The 25,005-nt window shown below is 43.3% G+C and overlaps 1 protein-coding gene across 7 annotated transcripts in view; it reads right to left on the bottom strand.

Annotated features, from left to right (window-relative positions):
* Dpf3 (double PHD fingers 3) overlaps positions 1-25,005 on the bottom strand; it is a 287,741-nt gene that overhangs the window by 196,779 nt on the left and 65,957 nt on the right. The window contains exon 1 of one of the 7 annotated variants that reach the window (XM_063241222.1): positions 3,600-4,843. The exons of the other annotated variants lie outside the window; for them this stretch is intronic. The gene's annotated coding sequence lies outside the window, so the exon portion shown is untranslated. Of the gene's footprint in view, positions 1-3,599; positions 4,844-25,005 lie in introns of those variants that run through there. 7 annotated transcript variants of the gene reach the window in all.

The raw sequence follows: 25,005 nt of genomic DNA, 5'->3' as shown, positions 1-25,005 counted from the left end.
GCGAACTCGCCCCATCCCCTATCACAGCTATTATGCATTCCCAACTAGCTTGGCCAACATCCAGAGAGACTCCAGGCTGGTAAGTCCGTGCATGTGAGGCAGAGATAAGCTAGGCAGCGAGGGGGAGCTTGCCCACAGTTATATATGGGCTGTAACACTGCTATCCTGAGGAGCCAGGGGAATCTTCCATTTCCAAGGCATTCTCTACACTCAATCCTGCTCCCCAAGATTAAGAATCCCGTTTTGGGTTCTTCCCACTCCCTGGACTATAACTAAACAGACACCTTGAGAACATGGAAAAACTGAGGGAAAAGAGTGTGAGGGTTTTTTTTTAAATATATATGATGTATTAAAAGCATGTTAACCCTGGACACTTGTAGAAACACGTAATGACAGTATACCAGAGAGTAGGGCACTGCATTCTTTGCTGTATGGGAAAGCCATCCAGCAGCATGCAGTGAGAGACAGCAAAGGACCAGTCTGCAGCCTTGTCCTCAGCCGGGAACACACTTTAAGAGCACAGAAAATGGCATGCTTTTTTCCTGCTGGAAGAAAGCTGTGCCTTGAAAAGGAGGGATGCATTTGGACAAGCAGAAATGGAAGAAGGCCTTCAAGAAGAGGAGACTGTGAGTGGAGAGAGGGGAAGTCTTGTCCTGGTAATCAGTGAGGCTAGGGGAAGGATGAAGAATTGTCATATGGGAGCTGAAGGACCTGGCACTGAACGGTTATCTACCTTCACCGACCCCAGGGCACCCCTGAGTTTGTCCTATGCACCCTCCAAGGAGAGCAAAATCCAGCAACAAGGGGCACCAGTAAACTCTAAAGGAAAGGAATGTCTGCTCAGAGCCTTGCCCTAGGGTCAGACGCCTGGAAAAAAATTCCTGGGATGATTTGGTGTTGTCTGAGACAAATCTGGAGCCACCCTGATTGGAAGAGAGATGTGGCTTTGGACTAGGGCTGCCAGGACTGGTCTGTAGCAAGCTAAGGGCACCTTCAGGTCCCAACACTTGTACCTTTCCTAGTCACCAGCCCAGTTCACTGTCCCCACCTGTTTACTGAAATCTTTACAAATGGTCTCTTCCATGAACTCTTCTGATCCCCCCATTCGGAATTGACTCAATGCCTGTTACATTCCTCCAACTAGTTGCCCGTATCTATTTCTAGTATGTCTTTCTGCCTTGCCTTGCAATTATTCTGATTCCACTCAACACGTAAACTCTCAATTGTGAATAAGCAGGTCCTATATTGTCTTTTGCCACTCATCTCCCCTCTTCAATTTTTTCCCAGAGAAACAGTAAACAAAGTGATAAAATATCTGCCTACTGGATTGAATACCCAGGCCCACAAGGATTCTTATATCCATTCATTCATTTGTTCATCAAACACATGAGCCCCTAATCTCTGCCAGCCTGGCTCATTCTCTCACAGAGCACCAGAACACTTTCATCAATCTAAAAGTAAGCTCCGCATTCACTGAAAGCTTCTTTTCAGGTGTAAAATAAAGTGCCACAGGCTCACCAGGAGAAAGTTTGACCACTACATGTGGAGTAGTGTCCATCCCATTGCTTGCCTGTGTCCTAATGGAAGGCACACCCTCAAGAAGGCATGGGGGAGGCAGATCTCTGGAATGTAGATGAGGGCCCCAAGAGTTATGGCCAACCCACCCAGGGGATCCCTAAATGTTCCTACCAAAGCAGATGGCAGAATGGAAGTAATTTATTCTTCTACTGTCACAGTACTTAAGGGCATATTAGCAAGGAGATGGTAGCTTGGAGTAGGAGAGGGGGAGCCCAGGAAATCTTCTCGGGTGTAGAAGTGGTCATGGAGGAGAGAGGATTAGCTAAAGGTCATGAGAAAAGTCTGCCCCATTCAGAGATCAATAAGTGCAAATTACTTGAGAAGATGGTATGTCCAAGAACTGCTCTTCTAGGAAGAAAAAGTACAGATGGAGGTGGGGTGGGGAAGCGAGGGGGCAGGTTAGGGACAGACATTTACCTCAGAGGTCTCTCCACTCCACAGTTTTAGGATCCTACTCCTAACCACAACTTGAAAAAGTTTTCTGAGATCAGGGACATTTGGAGAGAAAGTTGAATAGCATGTCAGATAATAAACCAAAAAGAAATTTGAAGTCAAAACAAGGGATGAATTTTCCTTATCTCCCTAAGACTTGCATCAAAGCAGCTTGCTGCTGTCTGCCTGGCCTGGGAAGATGATAATGGTTTTTAATGGCCTGTAAACAATAGCACCAGCCTTTGTAATAAAGTTCAGCCAATTAATCCTTTAGGTTTCCTCCCTGCCCCCTGAGACTCCCAAACTCTCTTTCTCCGCTTGGGCAAACTTCAGGGGTATAAGAAGCAGAGGGGTCCATCCCCCAAGACTCAATGTCTCTGAGTTCTCAGGTGGCAGCCAGAGAATCACACCTATGGAGTGACAGTGAAGGCTGTGCAGAGGCATCATGATCTGGGTGGAAGGAAGGAGAGAGAGAGAGAGAGGAGGGCAGGGGAGGGGAGAGGAGGGGTGGAGAGAAAGAGTCAGAGACACAGAGACAGAGGAAGGGAGAGCGACAGACAGAGACAGAGACACAGAGATAGAGAGACAGAGGAATGTGATACAACGCACATCTATGTGGAAGGCACCTGCAAAGGGTGCGGAGGTGGTGCACCTGCCATCCACGGAATTACACCCTGGGGTGGGATTGGAAATAAGAGCCATTACAGGGCTGAGGGTGTGGGTCAGTCGTTGAGCATGTGCTTAGCATGCGCAAGGCCCTGGGCTTGATCCCCAAACCTGCCACACACACACACACACACACACACACACACGAGATACATTATCAATCACAATGGTTAATACAGATAGTATTTGCAAAGGCCTATATATATAATCTTTTCTTCTTTTTCCATTTCTTTGCTTCTTCTTTCTTTAAGGTGACTAGAGTAGATAATATTCAGGAGATACATGAATCAGAAAGAGGAGAAAGAAGAAACACAAGAGAAAGCAAAACAAACTCCTCCCCCGTGCTCAGCTCTGTCTTCAGCCTCAGTTCTGGAAAGGCAAAGGTGTTGTCACTATCAATTCCTGGGCAGGTCCAGGCCACAGAGTCACAATTTAGATCATGTTTGCTTCCTGTAGATTTTTTTCTAGTTGATGTACCAACTCCAGTGCACGACAGTCATTCCCCTTAGTTTTAGAAATACAGTGTGTAACAGTGATATATAATAAAGTGCTACAGTTTGGGATTCATAGTTCAAAGGTTAGTAATATCTATTTTTTTAAAAAAGAAAACAATAGGGGCTGGGGATTTAGCTCAGCGGCATAAGCGCCTGCCTTGCAAGCAGGCAGTCGTGAGTTCGATCCCTGGTACCGATAAAAAATGAAAAAGACAAAAAAAAAAAAAAAAAAAGAAAACAATAATGACTATCTTGTATCTATGGAGCCTTCCATTTTTTCTGAGTTCTTCAGTAAATAACTTCTCCTGTTCATGCCACACAAGTAACCTTAAATAGTACCACAAGAAATGAACATTATTATCTCCACTGCAAATTTTTCCTCTTTCACCCATTTGTTTTCTACTCAACACACAATGGTTGGGCACCTACCTTCTGCAAACCACCAAGATAGAGCCAGGCAAATCCTGCTCTCACCTTCAACGGGTTCACAGACCAGTATGGGGTGAGCCTGGAGCAGCTTCCAGAGATGATTCAGACAAACCCAATGGAAAAGAGCAGAAAGGGGACTCCAAGGAAATGGGTTAGCAATTTGTGCTTAGAGAAGAGTGAGCCATCATATGTGTGCAGAGGTGAGTATAATGAAGAGCAAAGGCTGACAAGAGGCTGACAGGCAACCTGGGCCCAACCCATTGGGCCTAGAACACCTTGCCAAGGAGCTTGGACTTCAGTCCTGGGCAATGAGGAAACCACTGAAGATTTTAAGCACAGATAAGTGATGTGATCAGATTTATGTTTTAGCAAGATTATTCTGGTTGCTGGGTAGAGAATACACTTGAAAAGGAAGAGGCTGGACTTACTCCAGAAACATTTGCAAACTAGAAGCAACAGGCCAGGTGGCTCACTGCAAAGAGAAGGAAAATAAGGTATCAGAGAAGGCTTAGGGGGTGAGAGCAGTCCTTATGCAAGATAGGAAACCAACAAGAAAGCACAGGAGGCAAGAGGCAGAAAATATAAGTGGTTGCCTCAAGTCATGTAAGTAACTTAATGGCAGACCCAAGGTAGGAGCCTACAATTCTTTGCAGTAGAAATCCCTTGATTTGCCCAATTTTCATCAACCAGTGAATAAATCTAACCACTGTTTGCAGGGATTTCCTTGTTCCCTACTTGACACAGTTCATTTTTTGTCCTTTTGACCTCTCCTAAGCCCTGACACAGAATTAGATGGTAAGTAGCCAATAAATGTCAAACTCTAGGAACCCCAAGAACTGGTCACTTTAGTCACTGCCTTACCTGAGACCCTTTCTCCTGTAATCCTTAAATAGCATGTTCAATGTAATTCCTAGATCAAGTAGTTCCTGGATGTGTGGATCATACAATCCAAGTAATTTTCAGTAACAACCAAAAAATTGGAGGAATCAATGATAGTCTTGCCAATTCTTTTTTCTTTCTTTTTTTTTTAAGCACCATTGTTTCTTAAAAGAGAGGAATTATATTTGTAGAAATATGCATGGACCTGGGAGACATGTGTTCAGTGAAATAAGCCAACCATAGAAAGACAAGTAGCACGTGTTCCTTCTCAGATGTAGGAACCAAAACAGTTGGATTCATAGTTGGAAGAAGAACATTGGCCACTATAGGTTAAGAAGGACAATGAGGAAAGAGGCAGGAAGGAAGGTAGATAGCAGGCACCAAAATACACTTAGATAGGAGGAATTTGTTCAAATATTCTATAGGACGAAAGGGTACTGTAGTTCATAATAACTAGAGATCTAGTTACATTGTTCTTACATTTTAGACAATGAAAAATATTACCAGGGGCTGGGGATTTAGCTCAGCGGCATAAGCACCTGCCTTGCAAGCAGGCAGTAGTGGGTTCGATCCCCAGTACCGATAAAAAGGAAAAAGACAAAAAAAAAGAAAGAAAAAGAAAAATATTACCAAACAGCGTCAGTCCATAAAACAGGTTTTGGAAATGGCCACGAAGGTTTAAGTGTGAGATTTGAAATTATACTTGATCTTCTCAGATTCCAGGTCTGCCTCTCTACTCACTGCCTCTAGATAACACTTTCTTCTGCAGAATGAAGGCAACACTAAGCTCCTCAGCATTGCTGGCAGGATTAAATGGAACAGACATAACAAACTTAGCATGTGATTGTCAGAAGAGTAGATCTGACAATTATTGTCATCTCTGCCATTTCGATAACACATAACACAATGTCTGGTACATACCTACACTGGCTATGCAAATTTAAGACTATCTGGGCAAAAGGACTTTGCATGTAATATAGTTGGCCTTCAATAAACATTTAATGAGTGAATAAATGAATTCCTCAGTATCCTGCTCTTACCAGTTCCTTCCCTCAACATGACACACCTACGTATTTTTCTTCTTTACCCGGATGTTCTCAAATTCTATTCCATGAAAGGAAGCTCACCACTCTAGCACCTCTGCCCTGGGCTCTCTACATGGGAACATTGTGGAAGCCTCTAGCAAGCAGTATCCATGTCTAACTCACTACCTGTTTGAATAATTCCCAGCCTCCTCCATGAAAGCACAGCCTATTTTTAAGACCAACCATGAAAGTCACTCCTGCCACCAACAACTTCAGGTTGATGCTGTGCTTCTTAGATATTTAGCCTGGAGGCGGGCCAGGGACAGAAAAAGGAGGTGGCAAGATCCTTGAACAAAAGTAGCTATAAAAGGGCGTGGGGGGAAGCAAGGCAAACAACAAATTAAACAAGCAGGCAACCTCAAAGAAATGTGGCAGGGGAGGGGGATTCAGAGCCTCTTGGTGCTGTTTGCTTGGCAGCAACCAGGTCAGAGTTCCTGCTGCTGTATCTGTCCCCAGCAAGCCCACCTCCCGCTTTCTGCAGACAAAGCACTGGTAGCTCTTACAAGGGAAATACAGTTCTTGCGATAAACCAGATGCAGTCCTGGCCAAAGCCCAGCTAGCAATAAATTTCTGTGTTCATTTCCCAAGTATATTAAGTATCTTCTGACAATTTCCCTAAAGACTGAGTTTTCCTGGCCACCACAGGGCCACAGGGCATTGAGTAGAGGAAGGGCCCTTAAAGAACAGGTGGTGCCAGCCCTCTTTGAATGAATGGAGTAACTGAGCCTCAGAAACAGGAAGGAACTTTCTCAAGATTCCTAACTGTGCTCCCACGGGAGGCATTGTGAGCCATGTCCCTCAGTATGGACACTGTTTCCAGAGCTTGAACACATACCAAGAAGAAGAAGATGTACTAATAACTAAATCTTACTTCTTTTGAAAGTACAGATGATCACATTTCTAGCCTCAAGTAAGAGAGGATAGACCACTTCTCCGGAGGGTCATGGAGCTAGCCCCATGGTTTCTCCATCTTTAGAGACTGACAAAATAATCACCTTGCACAGGAGAATTCAGTAACTCTTTTTTCCAGTCCCATTCCATGTCACCTATATTCTCTACTCCAACCCATGTCAAGTGTCTTCTCTGTCCTATCCCATGTCATCCATGTTCTCCAAACTACTTGATAAAATGACCAAAATATGAAGAAAACTACAAGACCACTAGGGGATATGTGTCCGCATACCTGTACACAGGTGTGCACACATATTCATAAACAATGTGATGTGGCAAAGTGCTGGTGAATAATAAGCCTACACAAAGGGAAGGAAGTGTTCCTTATAATCTTCTCTCAACTTTTCAGAAGATCCGAAATTCCTCTAAATAAAAACTCGAGGAAGAAAACAGAAAGCACTAAATAACAATCCCAGATAAATAATTTTTTTAAAAAAATTTTATGGAAAAGTCCAGAAATCACTCGTTCAGTTTCATTTCTTTCATTTTCTCTATGTAGAGACTGATACCTTCAGAAAACATTATGAAACATCTCAAAGATGAAAATCATCAAAAAAAAATATACAGTGATGGTGTTCAAAGTAGTCAGCAGCTGGTGGCAACCTTGGGAGCCACATTCAACTTCAAATATTTTGTCCCATCAATTCCCAGAATACATACATGTTTGTCATGTAACGTGTTTTGTTATTTTCTGTTCAGAAAGTAAGTAAAGCAACTACAGGCTATGGAAGAGGAAAGTGTTAGAATTCTTCCAAGAGTTCATCACTCATAAATGCAGTGCAGGTGGCTCATAAATGCAATAAAATGTCTTTCAATTCTATTCAGTTGAAAAATTCTTTCCCATAAATAAATTGCAGAATCAAAATCCACATCTACCCCATAGTTACCTTGTTCTGTCTCTATCCATAGTTGTTTTTATTTTGGACCATATTATACACATAATTCAATCTTGCAAATCTCTTCTCAGCCATATTCATAAATTTCAATCCAATGCGTGCTACTCAAGGTTTGGAAGTTGAGGGAACACAGCCCATTCAAGATACCTTGAGGAATTTCTTACGGTTTAAGTGGAGACCAAAGAGAGAATGATCAGGGAAGTATGAGGTTGAGGAGACAGGTGGAGATCAAGTCCAGAAGGTCCTAGATTCTCAACAAAGGAACTGAAAGTTTATCCTTCAGGCTACTGGGAGTCACTAAAGGGTTTTTAAATGGCAGCAGTATCTCTGAATCATTCTGGCAGAATATGGATGCATGAGAGTAACACAAAACCAGGTAGTCTAATTAGAATGACAAAGACCTGAACTAAGACAGTCAGGATGGGAGGAAAGAACGGTAGATGAACTAGAAAGGGCTATTGAAAAGAGCAAATGGACAGAACTTGGTGAGAAGAGGGCAGATATGCCTGAGAGAAAAAGCAGAGGCAGGAGCCCAACATGACTTTCACTGGCTAGCTAGGTAGATAATGATGCCTCTTCAGATGGGGAATTTAACAGGCAGCAAAGGAATGTGCTACACTTTGAATATGTTGACTTTCCAGTTTGATATGTAAATACAAAACTTCAAAGAGAAGTCCAGTTTGAATACATGCACGTAGGGGTAATCAACATACAACATGAGATTAAAACATGGTGAATGTTTAAATTTTTTTTAAATACATTACAATAAAAGACACATTGCCCTTCATTCCCCTCAAAATACTACTCCTCAAACACACTTCTCCCATTGTTCATGTCATTTTCTGATGCAATTCTGAAAGTCTTCTTTCAAGAATGTCTTAGTTATGCTGTTGTAGCTGCTCAATGTTCTCAATTGATTCAAAACATTTACCTTACAAACTTGGGCAACAGACAAAAGTTGTATGGTGCCAGATCCAGTGAATAAGGTGAGGGCAAATCACAATGTTTTAACTTGACAGAAATCACTGTAAATATTTTGAAACAATTCAAGACATTCAGTGAGCCGTAACAGCGTAACTAAAGTCATTCACCAAAGAAGACTTTGAGAACTGCTTCAGAAAGTGGCAAGAACAATGGGATGAGTGTGTTCAAAGTGAGGGGGAGTATTTTGAGGAGGATCAATGGCAATGTATATTTACTGCAATAAATTCTTTTTTCCTAGAAAGTTACACTTTTTAAGTTTGTTTGCTATCTGTTTTGATCATACCCATATATATGATGATGGATGCTATGAATGCAGATGAACTTATGTTATGGATTAAGAACTAGTGGTCAACTTAATGCCAGCTGGATTACATCAGCATGACACTGAGCATAGATGCTCCACCTGAGGAAAGTTGCCAGGATAAATAGGTAGAGAAGAAAGGCATTAATGCGTTGTTGCATTGAGGCCTTGTGGGTTCTCCTACAAGTTGCTGTTTAAGCCGTTAGTTCTCCTGGAGAAGCTCTGGTCCTCGCACTGCGCATTGCTTCCTGGCTCCAGAGAGGAAGACGTGTGCCAGTTGGTCTCCAGGATGAACTTATCATGCTGGCTTCCTGGCATGTACCCGACTGTGCTTGTCGTCGGAGCTCAGGGCCTCCATGTAGCTGAGGATGGCTGTGGTGCCTTTCAGGACAGCCCTGGTCTTTGTTGTGAGTGTGACTTCACGGCTCCAGCATAGAACCCTCAACCCACCTACACAGCTCGTTCACACCTCTGGCATGGACTTTCTGGCTTCTACCACTGACCTTTGGGCCTTCGTGGCATGGATCCGTAAAAGAGACTGGCGTGAGTCCTTCTTGTGGGCTCTGGACCTCCAGTTGGACTCAGGGGTGGCACTGTCATGAGCTCTGGGTTTTCATCTGGACTCATGTGGGACATTGCTGTGGGATTTAGGCCCTTGACTAAATATTCTATGTTTTTGGTGTTGTGGATAGATTTCTTGCATTTTCTTGTGTTAACTCCCAGTGACCATTATAAAAATAATATTATAAACTCCACGTTCTGATTGTAATTGTTCTCTGCACAACCCCTGACTACAAGTTGGCAGGGAACTTTATGACTTAATTTATATAAAATATCTAGAATAGGTAAAATTCATGAAGACAAGAAGTAAATTAATAATTGCCAGGAGTTGAGGGGATGGGGAAATGAAGCATGTGTGCTTACAAAAATGAGATGGGGGTTGGTAAAAATGCTCAGGGATTAGATGGCAGTGTTATACAATATTGGGAATATACTAAAAACCAATGTGTATACTTTAAAATCATGTAAATGGTGAGTTTTACTCTATACAAATGTATTGCAATAATAAATTCACTTCACGAAGTTACCCATAGCCAAGCAGATCCAGTGAGCCGGGTTCCCAGCTCCCAACAAGAACTCCATAGACACCGTGACTACAGAAGCCAAAGCTTCTCAGAAGATCATGAAATATCTCCAGGGTGGAGGGCTCTGCCAGACTGGAGAAGCTGGACATCCATCCCCATGACAGCATCTCACTAGTAGATCAAACTGTCTCACCCACTTCTAAGACCCCAAAATACCAGGGGGGCAGTAAGACAGACATGCAACTATTTTTTGACCTACAGAGAGATAGCAGTACAGAAATAGCCTGAGCCAGGCATAGCCACCCACATGGACAGGAAAGAGACACGATTTCTGAGCCTGGTGCACCCGGAAGCCCAAGAACACCAACCTCATTGTTAAAGCCCCTCAGTCAACTCTTCAAGATCTAAAACCTTTGCACTGTGTTCAAGATAACCATTCCAGGGGGCTGGAGGTTTAGCTCAGCGGCATAAGCACCTGCCTTGCAAGCAGACAGTCGTGAGTTCGATCCCCGGTACCGATAAAAAGGAAAAAGACAAAAAAAATAAATAAATAACCATTCCTGGGACAACATTCCCAACTGTCCCAAAAGGGTCTGCATTCATTCTACACCTTCTTTTTTTATACTTGCAACACAAAAGACTTTGAAATTAACACAGTTTACATGTTTTGTACTTAGGGTACTATCTGTGCAGAACTCCAAGCCCAGAGAAGGCAAGTGAAGGACAGTAGGCCAAAAGACACTTGTCAGAGTGCTGGAGCCCCGGGGAGAAGCACCTGAGGACGCAGCTCAGAGATTCTGCACCACTTCTGGTGACCCTGTCTCCCTCCTGCACTCTCCGTGCCATGATGCCCCATTCTGCCGTTCTGCTCCCTCTTTCCATACACACTCCCAGGGGAACCTTGGATACCAAGGTGACAGGATGGAATGCTTCCAGGTGGCACTCTACTACCCTGCAGAGATTGTCAGAGCATGGAGGCACATCTAGTGTGAATGCCCAGGGTCCTGGTCTGTTCTGGCCATTGAGTAAGGTCTCCTCCATGTGGCCTGCTCTCTCCTGCCCCAAAGGGAAAAAAAACCAGTGAAACTCAGCCCTCCCTTGGGGCTCTGACCACCTCTCAGGGAGATTATGATTACTGTGCAGTTGCCATGCCTACTGTGATATCATACCTTTCATCATTCCATCTGGGTGGATTTTCTTTCCTGTTCTCTAAAGGACACCCTCCTAGCCATGCCTGCAAGTCCACTGGGAGTTCCAGGCCTTGCCTTCCCTGTATCTGGTAAACTGTGCTGTCTGGGACCTCAGAAGTCTCCATTATCCTCATGGGTGCAGCTCCCAGGACATACGGGAGCTCTCCTGCCAACTGGCCAGTCCACTAGAATGAATTAGAACCAAACAAAACCCTTTCACCTCTCAGAAAGTAAACAGGAGAGGCATATGTGGTAAGGGTCTGCCACCTCTATTTAAGAGGCTAGAAGGAAATTGCTTTTTAAGAAAAATAAATGCAAAGATAGGGGAAGGGCACAGGGATGCCACACTTGATCATGCACAGAAGAATGCAAAGGAAAAAATGAAAAACTCCTGAATGAGCACTTTCCATTCTGTCTACTCATAGAGCTCTAGGGTGCTTCATGCTAATGAAAACATCTCTTTGGGGGCCCACTATGCACCAAGCACTGTACCAGGTACTTAAGACCCAGCCTCCTTAAGGAATTAATAACAAGATCACTATTCATAATCACAGCATTCACTTGGGTTCACAAAAAAGAAATTTACTCCTTCAGGAAAGACACTGGGACTCTGAAAGACTGGACAGTTTGCCTATGGACAGGATGCTCAGAGTACAATCTGTGGACAGAGAGCAGCAGTGCAGAAGTGGGCAGGCAGGTTTTGCTCCAAACCTCACACGAGGCCCACAGCCTGCTGCACGTGTTCCCCTCATCCTGTCTCACTGTAGGATCCACAGTGACTTCACAGACAGTGAAGGAAGGCAGCAGGCAGTGACTCTGGTGCCAGCTGCTGCAATCCCACCAGGGCCATGGCGGCCATCTGCCACAGAGAGGACAGGAGGGCCCAGGGAAGGACGTCCTTGCAGCCAGCTGACCTCCAAAGTCCAGTTAACCTGACACAGGCTTATGCCTGCAAGTCATCAATGCCACTGTTAAAACAGCCCCCTGTAGAAAAAAGTGGCCGCTCCCACTGGAAACATCTGGCCTTGTTAAATAAAAATGGCGGTTACTGTTGGTGTCAGCAGCTCTGTTTTTTTCAGCCAAAATCTAATGAACACAGAACTGGCCTTGTTTTCTAGCATATAACAAGGTCATATTTTTTAAAAATTATATATCATGTATGTTCGTTTAAAAATCAGATTCCTGTTTTGTGAATGAGGAAAATAAAAGTATACAAAATAGAAGAGGTCATTCCAAATGACATCAATTATCAGTGCTGCGATTTTTATCCTTTGTGTTCACTTTGGGGCACTTTGAGCAATGGCAAAAGCGCTCAGGGATCTGTGTGGAAGTCACACTGCTAGAACACAAACGAGCCACTGCTGTTACTTCTGCAGTTAGTGGGGCTGGAGCACAACAAAGAGAGATGGAACAGTGTGTCCCATGAAAGCCCAGGCACTTATTCCCCAGTGGCTGCTGAAATGATTCCGGGGCCAGATGTCAAACTCAGTAAAACTGTCCTCCTTTTTAACAAGTCATTTGCCTGTCACCTGTCCTGAGGCAGGACAAAAAGATGCCCTACTTTACTGTGCAACCCTGGTCCCTTGAGCACAGAGGCCCCAACAGACAATTCTTCCTTCACATGGTCAGAAGCATTGCTATAAACTCAGGCACATGGCCAGCAAGTACACACAGGAAACATTCTCTGGCTGGTGGCTTGATGAGACTGAATAACAAAAGCCACACCTGTGAGAGAGGCCCTGTGGATGGCTCAGTTAGACCCAAGCTGACCAGCACTGCTTACTGGTGGAGGCCATCTCTGAGCTGTGACCAGACTGTGATGAGAGACCCAAAACCCACAGCACCACAATCAAACAGACCTGGACTTAATCTCAGCACCACTTACTTGCTATGTGGCCTTGAGTTACTCGCACTTGTTGATCCTCATGCATAAAATGGGGATAAAAATACCCAGCTTTGGGAAAGCATGAGAATGTCAGACACAGAACACACTTCACAGATGGTAGCTGCCATTACTGGTTTGCAGAGCGCAGCAGTGTGTCTGTGCCCAGCCGCCCACTTCTGATCAGTGTCCTCTATCTCCAACATGGCTCACCTGGAGGGCAAAGCCTTCACCTGCAGAACCAAGCACTTAGCCTTGCAGAGCTATCTGACCCATGTAGGGCTGTCTTGTTCTTATTCAAATTGTATTTTTTATTTGTTTGAGTTTTTATTTATTGGTGAATTCATATATATGAATATATGAATTCATGCATATATATGCATATATGTGCATATGTAATTTATTCAAACAGCATTATATCACGTATGTGGTTTTCCTGTGCCTCACCTTCCCACATAAGCATCCCCATCGCTGCGTTGTGAGGTAGTCCATCGCTATAGATTGAATCTTAAATGTCTCCCAAAGGCCTATGTGTTAAGGCTTGGTGCCCAGCTATGGTGCTACTGGAAAGAGGTAGAACATTTAAGAGGTGGAAGAAGGTGGTATTGTGGTTGTATCTAGATGTCCACACATACTCCTGCACCCCAAAGACACTTGCAGTCATAGGTGGGTCTTTTTCAGAAGTAGCTGAATTTAGAGTATGTGACTGATCCATGAATCAATGCTAGGATGAAGGGTGCTAGGATTAACGGTGGGTAATTACTAAATCAGTCTTCTGATTGGGCTGGCACCACCTAATCCCAATAGCCTCTATGCAATAAAAAGGACAGACAGAGACTTATCTTGTCCCTTGCTTTCTTGCTTCTTTTCTACCTTCTGCCCTCTATGAGCTGTTTCTCCTCTGTGATTCCTATCTGCCATGTCACCCTGCCTTGGAGCCAGCTGATTATGGCTCTATATAATAAAACCTCTATAAACCTCTATAAACTGTAGGCCAAAAAAAACCTTTTCCCCCTTTAACTTTGGTTTTGGGTACTTTGTCTCACCAATAAGAAAAAGTAACACAGCAGGTCACCGAGCATAATCCCTGGAAAGTGATGTAGGAACTGGAGCTCCCCCAATCACACCTGCCTAGCATCAGGTAAATGGGTCTCCTCCACCAAGCTTCCCACCATGATGAACCATGCCACAACAGAGCAGAGCAACAGAGCCAACCTGTCACAGACTGAAACTCTAAAACTGTAAATCAAAATAAGACTTTCCACTCGATAAGCTGATTTATCTCAGGTATTAATCATGGCAACAGAAGCTTGATTAACACGCTCACGTTAACACCTTACTTCATGTACTTCCTCATTTTTCTACAAACACACATGAGCAGCAGAGTTTTATAGTGAGTAACTGTTGCTAACAAAAAAGGAGTTGTATATCATACAACTTGTTGTATATCATTCTTGCTTTTTTATTCTACTTTACTTTGCCAAAACCCTGTTAATGGTTTTCTTGTAAGTCAGAGCTAGTAAACCATTCCCCTACTGATTCACTCAGTTTCAATTCTTAGCCACTACAAACAAAAAAGCAATAAACTCTGACAATATGTCCTTACCAAAGAGCTTTTTCTATCTTGACAAAATGCAAGTGCAAGAATGTGAATGTCACCTATCATTAATGAGCTGATATGATACACCATCCTGAAAATTCCACTTAGAAAAGGGACCCTCTGTTCCTAGAGAAGCAAACCCCCAGGCATGCATGTGACTTCCAACTCCACTTCTTTCAGTCTTCCTGGTCAAGTCAACTCTGCAGATTCCCATTTTCCCTCCTGTAAAATAAAATTATAACTGCTGCAGGCTGCCAGAGTTCAAAGTGCTTTGGGGTAGAAGATTTTTATGAGGGAGCAGTGTGTAAAATAATATTTTTGCCATTATTCTAGGGAATGTTATTTTGACTTTGTTGTTTGGGGGTCAGGGAAGAGAGGACAAGACCAAACTAACAGATATATCCCCTCAGAGACTCAAGGCTCCCTCTTCACAAGCTATCTAAGACTGGTCAGAAAAGTCCTTTATCTCTCTCTGCATTTCTGAAGCGCCTTACTTTGGGGTTATCTACAAGGGAAAGGTAGCAGCTGGACAGAAAAATGTTTGTGTCTCTACTTGTCCAACTCATCCAATTCCAAAGGGGAAACTTCAATGGATGTTATAGGCAAAATGATCCAATCATTAAAATTTAGGAAATTACTGCTCATACTGGTGTTTGATTTTCATTCAAAAGTTCTCTGGGATGTAAATTTTATTTATAAAACTTGGGAGAGAACTTACTCTGTGGGTAGTATAGCAACTATATTTCCTCTTCTTGAAAAAACAAAAGGAGAAATTTAGAGGGAAAATCTTAAAATTCCCATTTCCATTGTAGTTCTAAAAGTCAAGCTCTTCCTTGAAAAGAGGCAGTTGTAGCAATTTGAGTGAATTTACTTGGTTACCACCTAGCTGTTAAACATAAGAGAAGAGTATAAGGAATGTAACATTCAACAGGACTCATGTAATAGTATTCTTCTTCAAAACCCAAATTAAATCTGGATATAAACTCGTTTTTTTCACTGAAATCGAACTGATGACTGGTACCCCTACTATGGAAAAGAATGTTGCAACATCCATCAAACATAAACCTACCCCACAATCCAGCAATTCCACTGTGAGGTGTTCATGGTGAAGGTCTCCAAAAGACACTCCAAATCAGGACTTACCATATACCAGTTAAAACAAAAATGGGCAAAGAGATCGTCATACAGCTTCATTAACAGGCCACTAAGTAACAAGCTACCACTGTAGCCAACACTGGGTGAATGTCACAGCTTCTGTGTTTAGCAGGGAATCCAGATGCTAAGGTGAGTATACCCAGCGGATGGAGTCAGAAGCAGAAGTGCACCTCTGGTGGGCCAGGGCAGTTACTGAGGGGGGCACAGCTGAGCTTCCGTAGGATCTGTAATGTTGCCCCTTCATGTGGTGCTGGGGTGACACAGAAATGTAGACTTGTGCAGCTTTATTGACTGAACGTGTGTGCACTTTCCGTATGCACCTTATACTTTTGCCTTCTAAAAGTTAAAAAAAAATAAAGGTAATGAACAAAAACAAACCTAATTGAGAAGAAAGTCCTCAAGTGGACAAGGCTCTTGGAACCAGGTTTCAAATGGTATATATCATGCTGGGCGCACTCCCCTATCAACACAAAGATATTGATGAGTATGAAGAAGAACATTCTATTTGAAAAGATGAAAGGCAGCAAAGAGACTGGCACTTTCTTTGGGGGAAAAAAAATCTAGATGTACAGCCTCTACCGGGGTAATGAATTCCTTACACCGTCTGTTCCAGCTGGGCCTGGGTTTGCTTCTAAAACATCTGGGTTTATTGTTTCCTTTCTTTTGTTTCCCTTTTCTAAGTGTTGGAAATGAGAGAAAAAGGTGTTTTTGTATAAAAATTGAATCTATTTTCACAAAGAGATACTGCAGGGAAATCTGATCAATGGTGACAAAATGGGAGCCAAAAACAGAAAAGAATCTCTAAAGGCTCTAACACCATGGGCTTCCAATCAGTTCATTAATTATACAATAACAGCTAGTGCTTATGCAAGATTTACATACGCTAGGCATTTCTCTCAGACCTCAGTGAATCCTTACCCTACTATACAGTCTAAAACTGAGGCCCAGAGAAGGTACACAACATACTCAAAGTCACACAGTTAATAAGTGACAGAGCTGGGCAGCCTGGCTCCAGAGTCTTTACTGTTAAGCATTATATCATATGGTCTCCCAATAAACATCTATTATCCACCATCTACATTCACCACTATGTGCTGGACCCCATATTGGACAGAAGGGACTATCCTATGGATTTCAGGATTAAGGCAGTGACAAGGATCACACAGGCACCCAGGGGTCTAATTTCTAAAGGAAAAGTTAGGAAATGGTCTCTAACTACCTGGATATTAAGTTTCCAATGACTCGGGCAACACCATTCCTCACTAATGCCACTCTATTCAATAAACTAAACATCCTTAATACCCTGTCACCTCTGGTCGTGAGACTCAGGAAAGCTCCCTTCACTGTGATTGGATGGGAAAAATAATATCCTATCAATATGTTCATTGCTCTTCCTTGGATTACCTTCTTGTATAAAAGAAAAAAAAAAAAAAAGACTGCTCACCACCACTGCAGTAAGCTTCAATGCAGGTTCCTCACGGGGCAAGAAAAGACCAGCTACCCAGGTTAGTAAAAATGAAGCTATATAAAGCATGAGCATAGCATCTCCGTTACATTATAGATACTCATACTTCACAGTTAATTCACACTTCTCACATATACACATACAAACTCAAACACCGCATAAAATAATTATGAGCACATAAAAATTACAGAATCTGTATTTCTAAGTATTAATTCAGAATGCACCGGAATGCCTGTGTTGGGTAGACCAGGCACAGACTATGCATTTGACACTTTCCAGTGAAAAGTTTAGTGACTACTCATAAAACCTAGTACAGAGGTAATGTCAAAATTTCATGTGAGGTCTCCTTGGATGGGAAACCCAGGTTTAATCACCTTCCTCCTGACCCATTTAGGGAAGGAGATTAATAAAATATTAAGCCCAGGGGAAAGGAAGAAACAGTGAAGGCCCAGTTGGGAAACCATAATGGAGAAGAAATGAAAGTAAACTAGAATAGATGTGGCTGAGAACTGTGGAGCATGGTTACCAACAGCTGCAGACTTAATAGTCAAGAGCTGAGCAGGGACACATTCTGGTGTCAGTCCTATGCAGACCCTCAGATGCCATGTGCATGCCCAACACATCCCTGCTGACCTCTCTACGGGCACAGGAAAGGAGAGACCTAGACACACACAAACTTTCCAGCATCTGCTACCTTCTCTCATGTCCATCCCACTTCCTGAGAGTCAACTAGATGTTTTTAAAGAGTCTGAAGTAGGGCAAGTTACTCAATGCTACTTTCCTGAATAGTGTGAAGTCCAACTCCAAAACCCAGAAGAAAAGTCATTAAAAACTCTTCAGGCCTGAAGATGAGATGGGCAGAAAGCTGATGAGAAAACATTTCCAGTATCTATTTCTTTTTCTACTAAAATTTATCCCCTGTATGAGCAACCAAGAGAAGCTAAAGCTCTCATTCTGAAGCCAGGAAGGTTCACTGTCAACATGACACCTGTGGTAGATGTGATACTTGTTACACACTATAAGACACCAGGCTGTCTGTAAGAGGATACCTCAGCTCCTACCAGTGCAGCATCCTGTGTTATTCCTGTTGCTGAAGGGGCCCCAGATAGGCTTCCAGGCTTTCCCCAAGAGTAGCATCCTCCCTGACCCCTTCTGGAGCCTCACTGCCCATTGTCCCTTTTATTTAGCTGTGTGGCAGAGTTTTTAAGTAATTTCTGGAGCTATTCACCTGGAAGAGGGACTCTTTCTCTTCCCTCAGAGACCTGTAGACCACCAACTGCATTCATTTGCCCTGATTCACACACAGTATGCAAAGCTGAACTGTTCTGGAAATATCCTTTAAATTCCTCCCCTAGGAACTGAAGCAAACATAAACGGATTTTTTTTTCCCCCAGAACACCAGCCCCTTGAGATGCCTGGTTTATCTCCACTAACATTTCCCAGTGATAAGAGGGGCCAAGGGTTCAGCACCCCACTGTTGCATCCATGGAGACCAGGCCTGTGGGAAGCTGTAAAACTCAGGAAGGCAATGAATATGTGAGAGAGTCCCAAGATCTCCCTGGGTCAGCTGACTTTCTTGAACACATCTTCTCCTCTCTCCCATAGTAATAGTTTACTCCTCTGGCCCATTTACTCTGGGTCAACCCAAGTCCTAAAAGTTTCACATGGGTTAACTCATTTCATTCTCACACCGACATCATGGGCAAGGAGCCAGAGCTGGGTTTTGAACTGAAGATTTGATTCCAAAATCCAAACCTTCATGAAGGTCTAACTCGGCTACTCTTGAGAGAGTAGTTACCTAGCTGTATTGTGTCAATTTGTTTCTCTACATCCTTAAAGAATAATCTGCTAAATGCACCATAATATTCATTTTTCTTGCTTCCTTTTTATGAAATCCTCATCCATAGTTTTACCTAAGCACTTAGCTGGCTGCTCTGGACTACATTTCCCAACATCCCTTAGCTAGATGAAGCTACATAATTGGAGTCCAACCAATAGGATGTGAGTGGAAACTTGTCAAAGACAAGCTGCTTGCCTTGTTCTTTGCCTCATGTACTCTTCATCCTGAAACACAAACTTACAGAAAGAAAATAGAAAACAAAACCTACCTACTAGTGTTGTATACTTGCCCATGGACTCAATTAAGAAGTAAATAAACGGTTCAGCCATTCTATTGGGGATCTGTTTGTCAGAGCAGCTTAGCCTATACACTATGTTCGTCACCTAACGGTTTTCACCTTGTCTTACTGTTCTTGACATTTCCAAACTCCATAGACCTTGGAATATAGTAGTTGCTCAGTAAATATTTGTTAACTGAAAATGCCATTACATAACAAAGGTAGAACCAGGGCCAAACAAACTGACTTACCCAAGCTCTGTAGATGACCCTCATTCAGGGGAGTACAATGTCTCCTGCTCTCTTGGAAAACAGGAGTTCAGGGAAAGAGCCTATGTTTAGGAAAGTGTGTGCAGTGGGGGAAGGGGTGGACTCTCACTGCATCTGTTGTCAGCTCTCTGCTGAGACAATGGATTTTGTACTTAACCACAAGTTAGCTGAGGTTACTGCCTGTCTCATAATAATGAGCTCAATGTGAGCACTTACTATGGTGGTGCCAGGCCTGAACTAAGCACTTCTCACACATTACAGCATTCATTCTCATTTACTCCCCACCATAACCCCATAAGGTAGGAACTATTATCAACCCCAAGTGAGCCATCCAGGCCCCCCATCAAAAAAATAAGTTAGTTGGCTCAGCTGCTTGCCTAGTAAGTGACAAAGTTAAGATTCAAATCCAAGTTGTCTGAGCACAAACTTATCCTTTTCTTAACAACTATGCCACTCTGCTTCTCTCCCTGCCGGACAGACTTATATTCCTAGCTATGATTACAAGTTTGGAGAACTAGACCAAGTCTTATGTTTCTCGCACTAGGTGTCCAACACACAGAGCTTCTAATTGTGGCCGAGACACTTTTCCTCTGTGCGTGGTTGACAAGAGGCTACATGCACACCCCTAAGGCTACATGAGGACAGAAGGCAGACCGCCTCAGACTGGGAGTCTATGCCAGCTCGCTCCTGCTCCCTGGGTGCCCTTGCTGTCTTGCTGACCTCTGCACCCTACCTGCCCACAGGCTGCCACCCACAGCCAGCACACCTCCCCCTCAGCTGCCTTTCCTGTCTCACTGCACAATTCCTCCCAGGCCTCAGAGCTGTCCTCATGGGAGCCTGCAGGGTCTAGACCTCCCCTGACCTGGTGATGCTGTAATCCAAGTCCCACACCCCACCTTCCTCAGAGTTCATATACAATTTTCAATTTCAAACTAGTTGAAAAGTTAGAAGCCCTAACAACACGGGGCTCCTCAGATCATATGAAAAGTGGCGAAAGCTGATTTTGGATTCCTCACTGGCCAACAGGAACTTCCCGGCTTACCACAGCACCATCCCCTCCCTTCTCTACTTGACTCACCCAGATATCCCCTCCTCTGTGCATGTGGCCTGCCTAGTCCTTCGGATTTAAGTTTGTCATGACTGCTGCAATGTCTCCTAATTATTTAGCTGATGAGCACATCGAGAGAGAGAGAAAGAGAAGTTAGTCCTTTAGGTCTCAAAGTTGAGCTTATCAGCAAGTCCATCCTGGCTATTATTAGATAATATTTATCAAGTACCGGGGCTGGGGATTTAGCTCAGCAGCATAAGCACCTGCCTTGCAAGGACGTGGTTCTGAGTTCAATCCCTGGTACGGACAAAAAAATATTTACCAAGTACCTAGATGCACCAGGCATCACAAAGGCTGGGAGAGAAGGTCCTTGGCCCAGCCTCTCTCCAATCACTATGCTCATCCACACCACTGCTCCGAAGCTAAGAGTGTGCCAGAGAGAACTTTATTTTCAAACACACAGGCTACAAACAACTTTGTGTGCCAGGCTAATCTGATTCACCTCACCTCACCCCAAGATTAACTCTTCTCCAGTCTGTTGTTCAGCTTAGATACCCTCAACCTGCAGAGAGGTGTGACCTTTCCATAAGGTTAATCCCCTCAGGGCCTGAATCCTGGCGCTTGCACCTGCTCATCCATGCCTACTAGCCCATGTGCTTCTGTATTAACACTCTGAACAGGTGGGAAGTCAACACTTCCCCAGGTTGGCAACCCAGAAAGTGGCAATCTCACCGCACTACCTAAAGGGTAGCAGCTGCCCGATGGTCACCTTGGGGGAAAAGAAGATTCAGCATGACCAAATCTTTTGTCTTTCAAAAAGCCAAGAACAGAATAGAAAAGAGCAACAATGGCCTCTGTTGATAAGACTTGTGCCGAGAAACAAGCCCCTAAGTGCTTGAAAGACTAAGAGGACCAGGTGCCAGAGAGCAAATACGAATGCCAGGAAATGTAGACTGTCCTCCAAAGTCCCATTGGGAAGGTCAGCCTCGGCTTTGACATCCTTCCTCACATCCCGAGGCCCTGGAGGAGAACCTAGCACACTTGGCTACCTCAGCCCTTGGCCCTCCAAGACAAAACAAGAATGTCTTTGACTTGTTTTAGTTTGGCTGATTTTTTGTAGGTTTTTTGTGGTTGTTTCGTATTGTGGTGTTGTGGATCAAACCCAGGCCCTCATGTATTTCAGGCAAGTGCTGTACCACCAAGCTATATCCCTAGTTCAATTTTTTTTAACTTCCTAATTCTGTTCAGTTTATCCTCAAAACAAATCTTTTTTTTTTTATTGTCCATCTTCTCCCTAGAACCCACAAGTTTTTAACTCTCACTGCTTTATCTAGATTTTTCCAATAAGTAGTTGCCAGTTCCATTTCTGTGATTAAACAACTCTAACAAAGAATTCATTGAGGTGAAAATGCTTATCTTGAAGCAAGTAGCATCCTTTTCCTCCCCAAACCACACAAAATTAACATATAAATGGCCTGGCAAAGAGACTTCTTTGAGAGGTGGCAGATTATAACTACTCTTGCCCCAGCACTACAAAGCTTTTTTAAAAGAGAGAGAAAAGAAAAATTTCCAAATGAAAAAAAAGTCACAGATGATCACTAACTTTCCAGGGACATAATCATTTTGATGCAAATACCAATTCTCCCAGTTAAAAAAAATACAATGTGTAAAATGTTCACCTGAGGACGTGTCCCTCCATACTCAGGCAATCGGCAAAGGATATGCCCAGAAAAGAATCCATGAGAGGACAGCTCGCCCTGTGTCCTGGTTGGCTAGACCTGGCTCCAGCTGGAAGCAGGGCAAGCTTTGAGGACTGAAGAAGGAATTGACAGGATTCTGTCTTCAAACCACAGAGCAGACATCAATTAATCCTCAAAAAACTCTTTCAAGGCGAACATTATCCTTTTTGTAAAGGAAGACGCTAAGAGGTAGTTGAAGGGAGGAGGGAGGCATGGATAAAAGATCTCCTGCTCAGGCCCAGGTCTGGCTCTCCAGAGAGACTCAAGTCGCAGGCGAAGAATGAACCTACAGAAGAAACGACGCAAAGGAGGTGACTGAAAAGCTACTGCTTCTTCACTGGGTGTCCCTCGAGGCCTCTTGGGCTCCATCCCCGAGGAGGTGACAAAGCAAAACAGGCTCAGAGGCTGAGTAGCTCCGTGTGCACCAAACTGGGATCAAGAGAAACTTTGGATGACTGGACTTGCACTCCAGAACCTTGCTTCAGCATACTGACCACCCAGGCTGTGGGAGGAGCAAAAACAGAAATCTGGACCCCACTTGCCACACTGAGTCTGTTACGGTACCTTTCACTCCCCTACTAAAACAGGGAGACGGGATCTGTGTGTGTAAACAGTCAGTGCCCTCCCAGCTGGCTGGTCTTTCCATCTTGAGAGAGTGATCCAGAGCTTCCTAGAGCTCAGGCTCATAGGGATCACCACCTGTCACAGTGTTTGGCCATAAACGTCACACATTCTCATGTTACACATTTATTCGACCTTTAATATTTTGCTCTGGGATTCCTGGAAAAGTGGTGTGCCACTAGTCAAATATTATAAAAACAGCCCACAATTTCTTCTCTACTCATTCAAACAGCATTACTAACTTACACCCTGATTTCTGCAATGAACAGTTTTAGCATGCATTTTGTGTAACACTTAAGATTCTTTTTGCCACATAACATGTACTGTTCATATCACTAAACAGAGCCCACGCTGTGTATATTATTGGCTTAGTAGAGATACTGAAGTGTTTATAGAAAGGATTTTCCTAAAAGATCTAAGGAATTTCTTTCAGTTTACCAGTAGTCACGGAAATAAGAGAAATTGACTTAGAACTGATTCTTTTTCTTTTTTCTTTTTCTTTCTTTCTTTTTTTTTTTTTTTTTTTTTTTTGTATTTTTGAAATAAGATCTCACTATGCAGTTCAGGCTGGCCTTGAGCTCACTTTGTAGCCGAAGTAGTTCTTGAATTCACAAAGATCCTCCTGCCTCAACCTCCCAAATGCAGGGATTACAGGCAGAATTGACTCTTTTTAAATTTGACTTCCAACAGCTTTTCTGACATGGACTTACAAAAGCACAGAAATATCTGGAAGGATACGAAAAACTGTCCTTGGGTGTAGGGGCCAGGATGAAAACACAGGGAAGATATCTTTTCTCTCCCCCCGCCCCTTTATTTTTTGCCCTCTTATACTTTATTTTTCATTTCTATAATCAGTACATTGCTTTTTAAATGTTTAAAATCACAAGACAAAAAGAATATTCTATGATTATTTATTTTTAATAGTGTGACATTTGTCCCAATTCTGTACAAAGGCAATCAGTAGGTTTTGGAAACATCTCAGTACCATTTACACACATAGAAATTGCCAGCTTTTATCACAATACTTTCAACACTCAGGAAGCCTCACTGGCATGTACCACACTAAGGACAGCTAAACCCACACTAAACCCCCTAACCAAAGGAGGAGGCTGAAGCATTTCAACAGGACAGTAAGTCAGATACCTACCTCCAAGACCTGCAAAGAACTCGGGCTTCTTGACTGACATATGGCTACCCTAAGAGAGTTGGCTAGAAAGCCATCACTCTTTCTTCTTGTCAGTCACAGGTGGGACATGGCTCCTACCTACTCCTTGAACCCTACAAAACACATGAAACCAGCCAATAGGCTGGAACCCCTCGTATTACTGAAATCATCTTTTACTTCCCTGAAAGAATGGACATTTCAAATGACACCAGTATCTGTGGTGATTTGAAGCATTTCCTCAGAAAACATTTCGGTTGGACGTCGGATGCTGGAAAACTAGAGACCTAACTCCAAGGACCCTTATCAGGGGTAAGGCAATTGGCAATGGAATAAAAGCAAGACGCTGAAGCCAGTGAGCAAGCCCAATTTTTTTGCAAAGAAATGTTCTGAGTAAATCAGTGATTTGGCATCTGAAATGAATTCAAGTGCACACTGTGGGTCTCTTGGACTCCTGGTACCTGGCAGAGTTAGGCATCAGGATCGAATTGTTACTTTCAGGCTGATCCTGAAGTCAAACCCTCAGATAGTCACAGAAGTTTTGCAGCTAATCAGTTCCTGTTCATACTTGTCATCACAATCCTGAAAGTCACCAGAGGGAGCCCAGATTTGCAACAAACCAAAATGCATTTCTTTTGGAGCATGGATGTCTTTCTGATTCTACTTTCTCCTCTTCTTTCCAAGACTGATTTAGAAATGAAGGGAAGTAGGCTGAGAAAAACCCTTACCTTTAATATTAATAAGAATTGTGCAGTCCCCGGATGATCAGAGCCCAAAGTACACAGGACTTGAAAGAACTATCAAGACTTTGATATGGAATATGAAAAAGTAACAGGCAGGAGGGTTGGGGAGACCAAACCAGGAGGCCAGCTTCTGCCAGATCCATCACTGCTTGACATGGCGATGGCTACTCCTATTTATTAAGCTAGGATGATCTACACTTACCTCTGTACATTTTTATCTGTGAGATGAGTGAA

Source organism: Cavia porcellus, unplaced genomic scaffold, assembly GCF_034190915.1.
Source record: "Cavia porcellus strain 051 isolate PalLab524CR breed Dunkin Hartley unplaced genomic scaffold, mCavPor4.1 scaffold_31, whole genome shotgun sequence".
Taxonomy (NCBI): Eukaryota; Metazoa; Chordata; class Mammalia; order Rodentia; family Caviidae; genus Cavia; species Cavia porcellus.
The sequence above is the reverse complement of the archived record's forward strand: the minus strand, read 5'-3'. Positions and strand labels throughout refer to the sequence as shown.